This window comes from Eleutherodactylus coqui, chromosome 6 (assembly GCF_035609145.1).
Source record: "Eleutherodactylus coqui strain aEleCoq1 chromosome 6, aEleCoq1.hap1, whole genome shotgun sequence".
Taxonomy (NCBI): domain Eukaryota; kingdom Metazoa; phylum Chordata; class Amphibia; order Anura; family Eleutherodactylidae; genus Eleutherodactylus; species Eleutherodactylus coqui.
This window is the reverse complement of record NC_089842.1, coordinates 223,916,877-223,924,127: the sequence shown is the minus strand read 5'-3', so window position 1 is coordinate 223,924,127 and position 7,251 is coordinate 223,916,877.

Genomic DNA, 7,251 nt, shown 5'->3' with positions numbered 1-7,251 from the left:
CATGTCGCGCTGGGGCAGGTGAGTGTAGTCTATTACTTTCTGTTATCAGCCATAGCAGGCTGGTGAGGGGACTGCAGAACAGGTGAGTGCAATGTATTACTCTCTAGTATCAGCCATATCAGGCTGGGGGAGGTGATTGTAGGAGAGGTGAGTACAGTATATTACTTTGTTATCAGCCATATCAGGCTGGGGGTGGTGATTGTACAACAGGTGAGTACAGTCTATTGCTCCCTGTTATCGGCCATGTCAAGCCGCGGAGGTGAGTACACTCTATTACTCCCTGTTATCAGCCATATCAGGCTGCGGGGTGACTAGGACACGTGATTACAATCTATTACTCTCTGGTATCAGACAGCCCCATCCCCCTGCTGGCCGCTCCGTGAACCAGCCAGCTCTGCTAGTTCCCATGCAGGAGCACAGAGACACAGGGACGAGTGTCGGTCATCGTTTGCCCGGCAGTCCCGTGTAAAGGGGCCTTATTACTCCCTGTTATCAACCATGTCAGGCTGGGAGGGGTGACTGTAGGACAGGTGAATACAGCCTATTACTCTTTGGTATTAGTCATGTCAGGCTGGGGGAGATGAGTGCAGTCTATTACTCCCTGTTATCAGCCATTAAAAGGCTGGTGGAGGTAACTAGGACAGGCTAGTACAGTCTTATTACTCTTTGGTATCAGTTATGTCAGGCTGGGGGAGGCAAATGTAGGACAGGCGAGAACAGTCTATTACTTTCTGTTATCACCAATGTCAAGCTGGGGGAGTTGACTGAGGTAGAGGTGAGTGCAGTCTATTACTCCGTTATCAACCATGTCAGGCTGGCGGAGGTGCTCGTAGGAAAAGTGAGTACAGTCTGTTGCTCCCTGTTATCAGCCATGTTAGGCTGGTGGAAGTGACTGTAGGACATTAGAGTACAGTCTATTACTCCTGTTATCAGCCATGGCAGGCTAGGTACATGACTGGAGGACAGGTGAGTACAGTCAATTACTCTCTGTTATCAGCCATATTAGGCTGGGGAAGGGGACTGTAGAAGAGGTGGGTACAGTCTATTGCCTGTCAGGCTGGGGAGGTGACTGTGCGACAGGTAAATACAGTCTATTACTCCCTGTTATCAGCCATGTCTGTGTGGGGGCGGTGACTGTAGGAGAAGTGAGTACAGTATATTATTTTTTTATCAGCCATGTCAGGCCGGTGGAGGTGATTGTATGAGAGGTGAGTGCAGTCTATTACTCTCTGTTATCAGCCATGTAAGGCTGGGGGAGGAGACTGTAGGTCAGGTGAGTGCAGTATATTACTCCTTGTTATCAGCCATGTCAGCATCTGGGAGTTGAGTGTAAAAGAGATGAATACCATCTATTACTCCCTGTTATCAGCCATATCAGGCTGGGGGAGGTGAGTGCAGACTATTACTCCCTGTTATCAGCCATATCAGGCTGGCGAAATGACTAGGAGAGGTGAGTACAGTCTATTGCTCCCTTTTGTCAGCCATGTCAGACGGGGAGATTACTTTAGGAATGGTGACTACAGTCTATTACTCCCATTTATCAGCCATCTCAGGGTCGGGGAGGTGACTGTACTCACCTGTCCTATAGTGACTATAGGACATTTAAGTGCAGTCTATTACTCCGTGTTATTAGCCATTTCAGGCTGTGGGAGGTGACTGTAAGAGAGATGAGTAATCTATTAATCCCTGTTATCAGCCATGTCAGGCTGGGGGTGGAGACTGTAGGAGAGGTGAGTATAGTCTATTACTCCCTCTTATCAGCCAGCCAGTCAGGCTGGGGGGGGATGACTATAGGGGAGGTGAAAGAAGTCTATTACTCCCTGTTATCAGCCATGTCAGGCAGGGGAGGTGACTGTAGGAAGGGTGACTACAGTCTATTACTCCCTTTTATCAGCCATCTCAGTGTGGGGGAGGTGACTGTACTCACCTGTCCTATAGTGACTATAGGACATTTGAGTACAGTCTATACTCCCTATTATCAGACATGCCAGGCTGGGGGGAGGTGACTGTAGGACAGGTGAGCGCAGTCTATTACTCTCTGTTATCAGCCATGTCAGGCAGTGGGAGGTAACTGTAGGAGAGTTGACTACAGTCTATTACTCCCTGTTATCAGCCATGTTAGGCAGGGGGAGGTGACTGTAGGAGGGGCGAGTACAGTCTATTACTCCCTGTTTTTAGACATGTAAGGGCGGACACCCAATGGCGATATTTTCTATCTTGCGCTGCGAGAGCAAGTGAAAACACTCACCTCGCTGCGCAAGAAAGACGCCGGAATGAGACCGGGATATTGCCAGTCTTTTCAATGGGGCCAGCAGCTGCAGCGCTAGCCCCATTGAAAAGTTATGGAGAATACAGCTGACTTCTGTCACAGCTGTCACAGCTGTGGCAGAAGTGCAGCATGCTATCCAATTGAAAGCAGTGGTTTTTGGCAAACCCTGCAGTATGATTTTCAGGGAAGGGCTTGAAATATAAGCCCTTCCCTGAAAATCATCAATAAGTGGTTAAAAAGGTAAAAAAAAAGTACTTACCTCTCCGCCGCTCACACGCATCCTCGGGCTGGCTCCCTGACACTGCTATCCAGCACTTTCAGCAGGCGGGGATTTAAAAATCCCCGCCTCCTGAAAGGGCTGTGCTGATTGGCTGAGCGCTCAGCCAATAACAGCTAGTGCTTAGCTATTGGCTGAGCGCTCAGCCAATTACAGATAGTGCTATTCATTCATGAATAGCTAAGCACCATCTGTAATTGGCTGAGCGCTCAGCCAATAGCTAAGCACTAGCTGTTATTGGCTGAGCGCTCAGCCAATCAGCACAGCCCTTTCAGGAGGTGGGGAAGTGCTGGATAGCAGTGTTGGGGAAGCCAGCCGGAGGACGCGTGCGAACAGCAGAGAGGTGAGTACTTTTTTTTTAACCTTTTTAACCACTTATTGATGATTTTCAGGAAAGGGCTTATATTTCAAGCCCTTCCCTGAAAATCATACTGCAGGGTTTGCCAAAAACCACTGCTTTCAATGGGACCGGCAGCAGCGCTGATCCCATTGAAAGCAATAGGATAGCATGCTGCACTTCTGTCACAGTTGTGGCAGAAGTCCGTGGCATTCTCCGCATCTTTTCAATGGGGCTAGCGCTGCTGCCGCTGGCCCCATTGAAAAGACTGGCGATATCCCGGCATCATCCCGTTTTTTTTTTCTCGCACTGCGAGGCGAGAGTTTTCACTTGCTCTCGCAGCGCAATGGAGAAAAAACCGCCAGTGGGTGTCCACCCTCAGGCTGAGGGGAGGTGACTGTAGGAAAGTTGAGTAAACTCTATTACTCCCTGTCATCAGCTATGTCAGGCTGGGGGAGTTGAGTGTAGGAGAGGTGAATACAGTCTATTAGGCCCCCCTCCACAGTTCCTGGATATGTGATGCACTTTGGCTGTGCTGCTGCTCCTGGTTGGTTGGTGCCAGGTGTCATCTGACAGTCCAATTGGCCCGCCGGACCATCTCCCGCTCCCCTGCCCATCTCTCTGTCCGGCTGCAGATTAGATCCCAAGTCTCAGGGTCAGTGGAAGCCGCCAGCAGCGCCCGACCCAGACTGGCTGGAGCTAGGAGCGGCACCTTGTGTATTTCAGCGCCATCTCGAGCGGAGACTGGACTCTTCTATTAGCGGGCACGCTGCTCATACACACACTGCGCCCGCAGATATCTCCTAAAGTGTGTCCCCTACTGAGTATCTAAGCCTATGCCTTGGATACATTTATTAATGGGAGTGCAAATTCTGGCTAAAGTTACCGGGCGGGTGCAATATTGGCCGGATGTCGCATTTGCCAACGTGTGAAAATGCTTCACTTCGGTGAAATTGCGATCCTCCGGCATGCGTTTCGTCTGCGGTGGAAGATCGGCAAGTGTTTCCTATTGATTTCACCGGTAACCATCACATCGCTCCCACGGGTACGTCGCACGGAGTGTGATGTCTTCCAGGGTCTCATTGGAAAACATGGAGAAGGCGATCTGAAAGAAGCTGAAAGAGTTAACATGCGATTTTTATGTAGTCCATATTCGTGCGAGTTTTGCGCGTTTTCCAATATACAAAAGTTGCGCGAGATTCTCGGCCGTGTGAGTCAGCGCTCAGACACAGCGGAGCGTCAGACATGATGGGATTAGATACAGCTGCGGATGTGCTCTGCATGCGGGTCGTGCACACTGCAAGGACGGCAGAGCTGGCGCCGCCGCTGCGCTTATCTCCTGGGGAAGTCTCAGACGCAACAAACAGAGGAAGGAAGTGAGAGTGCCAGTGGCGGCGGAGTCACCCCTCCCGTGTCACGGCGTCAGCACTGCTGCCTCCAGAGGGGGAGACGAACTCCTCCGTCACCGCACACCGCGGATCTTTTATTAGAAAGTTAGAAAAAAGGAAAAAAACGGCAAAACTGTAACGATAAGAATTCGGCCCCTCACCCGGCCCTATGACTGGGACTAAATCCGTTCATGTCCGGACTCTCTCCCACCGCCACACACTAGCACAACTATAACATAAATATACCTAAAGGAACGTAAAGCCAGAGAAACTGGGGAGGGCAGCCGCAGAGCCAAGTGTACAACAACCGAATACTAACTTATAGGGGTCATCCAGGCATAGGCCGCTGGGGTCCACCGGGGACGTGCGGAAGCGTTAATATATTGTACAGTACCCCTTCTCCTGTCATATATACTGCGCACTCCCCTTTTTCCTGTTATATATATTATTATACTCTACGGTACCCCTTCTCCTGTCCTATATATATGTTATACTGTACAGTACCCCTTCTCCTGTCCTATATATATTATACTGTACAGTACCCCTTCTCCTGTCCTATATATATGTTATACTGTACAGTACCCCTCCTCCTCATATATATATTATACTGTACAGTACCCCTTCTCCTGTCCAATATATATATTATACTGTACAGTACCCCTTCTCCTGTCCAATATATATATTATACTGTACAGTACCCCTTCTCCTCTCCTATATATATTATACTGTACAGTACCCCTTCTCCTGTCCTATATATATATTATACTGTACAGTACCCCTCCTCCTGTCCTATATATATTATACTGTATAGTACCCCTTCTCCTGTCCTATATATATTATACTGTACAGTACCCCTTCTCCTGTCCAATATATATATTATACTGTACAGTACCCCTTCTCCTGTCCAATATATATATTATACTGTACAGTACCCCTTCTCCTCTCCTATATATATTATACTGTACAGTACCCCTTCTCCTGTCCTATATATATATTATACTGTACAGTACCCCTTCTCCTGTCCTATATATATTATACTGTATAGTACCCCTTCTCCTGTCCTACATATATTATACTGTACAGTACCCCTTCTCCTGTCCTACATATATTATACTGTACAGTACCCCTTCTCCTGTCCTACATATATTATACTGTACAGTACCCCTTCTCCTGTCCTATATATATATTATACTGTACAGTACCCCTTCTCCTGTCCTATATATATTATACTGTATAGTACCCCTTCTCCTGTCCTACATATATTATACTGTACAGTACCCCTTCTCCTGTCCTACATATATTATACTGTACAGTACCCCTTCTCCTGTCCTATATATATTATACTGTACAGTACCACTTTTGTCCTATACATATTATACTGGATAGTACCCTTTCTCATATATAATACAGTAACTCTTCTCCTGTCCTATATTATATTGCACAGTACCCCTTCTCCTGTCCTATATATATATTATACTGTACAGTACCCCTTCTCCTGTCCTATATATTATACTGTACAGTACCCCTTCTCCTACCCTATATATATATTATACTGTATGGTACCTCTTCTCCTGTCCTATATTATACTGTACAGTACCCCTTCTCCTGTCCTATATATATATATTATACTGTACAGTACCCCTTCTCCTGTCCTATATATATATATTATACTGTACAGTACCCATCTCCTATCCTATATATTATACTGTACAGTACCCCTTCTCCTACCCTATATATATATTATACTGTACAGTACCCCTTCTCCTGTCCTATATATATATTATACTGTACAGTACCCCTTCTCCTACACTATATATATATTATACTGAACAGTACCCCTTCTCCTGTCCAATATATATATTATACTGTGCAGTACCCCTTCTCCTGTCCTATATATATATTATACTGTACAGTACCTCTTCTCCTGTCCTATATTATACTGTACAGTACCTCTTCTCCTATCCTCTATATATGTTATACTGTACAGTACCTCTTCTCCTGTCCTATATTATACTGTACAGTACCTCTTCTCCTATCCTCTATATATATTATACTGTACAGTACCCCTTCTCCTGTCCTATATATAATATACTGTACAGTACCCCTTCTCCTATCCTCTATATATATTATACTGCACGGTACCCCTTCTCCTGTCCTACATATTATACTGTACAGTACCCCTTCTCCTATCCTCTATATATATTATACTGTACAGTACCCCTTCTCCTGTCCTATATATAATATACTGTACAGTACCCCTTCTCCTATCCTCTATATATATTATACTGTACAGTACCCCTCCCCTCTCCTATATATATGTTATACTGTACAGTACCCCTTCTCCTATCCTCTATATATATTAAACTGTACAGTACCCCTTCTCCTATCCTATATATGTTATACTGTACAGTACCATTTCTCCTGTCCTATATTATACTGTATAGTACCCCTTCTCCTGTCCTATATATATTATACTGTACAGTACCCCTTCTCCTGTCCTATATATATTATACTGTACAGTACCCCTTCTCCTGTCCTATATTATACTGTATAGTACCCCTTCTCCTGTCCTATATATATTATACTGTACAGTACCCCTTCTCCTGTCCTATATATATTATACTGTACAGTACCCCTTCTCCTGTCCTATATATAATATACTGTACAGTACCCCTTCTCCTATCCTCTATATATATTATACTGTACAGTACCCCTCCCCTCTCCTATATATATGTTATACTGTACAGTACCCCTTCTCCTATCCTCTATATATATTAAACTGTACAGTACCCCTTCTCCTATCCTATATATGTTATACTGTACAGTACCATTTCTCCTGTCCTATATTATACTGTATAGTACCCCTTCTCCTGTCCTATATATATTATACTGTACAGTACCCCTTCTCCTGTCCTATATATATTATACTGTACAGTACCCCTTCTCCTGTCCTATATTATACTGTATAGTACCCCTTCTC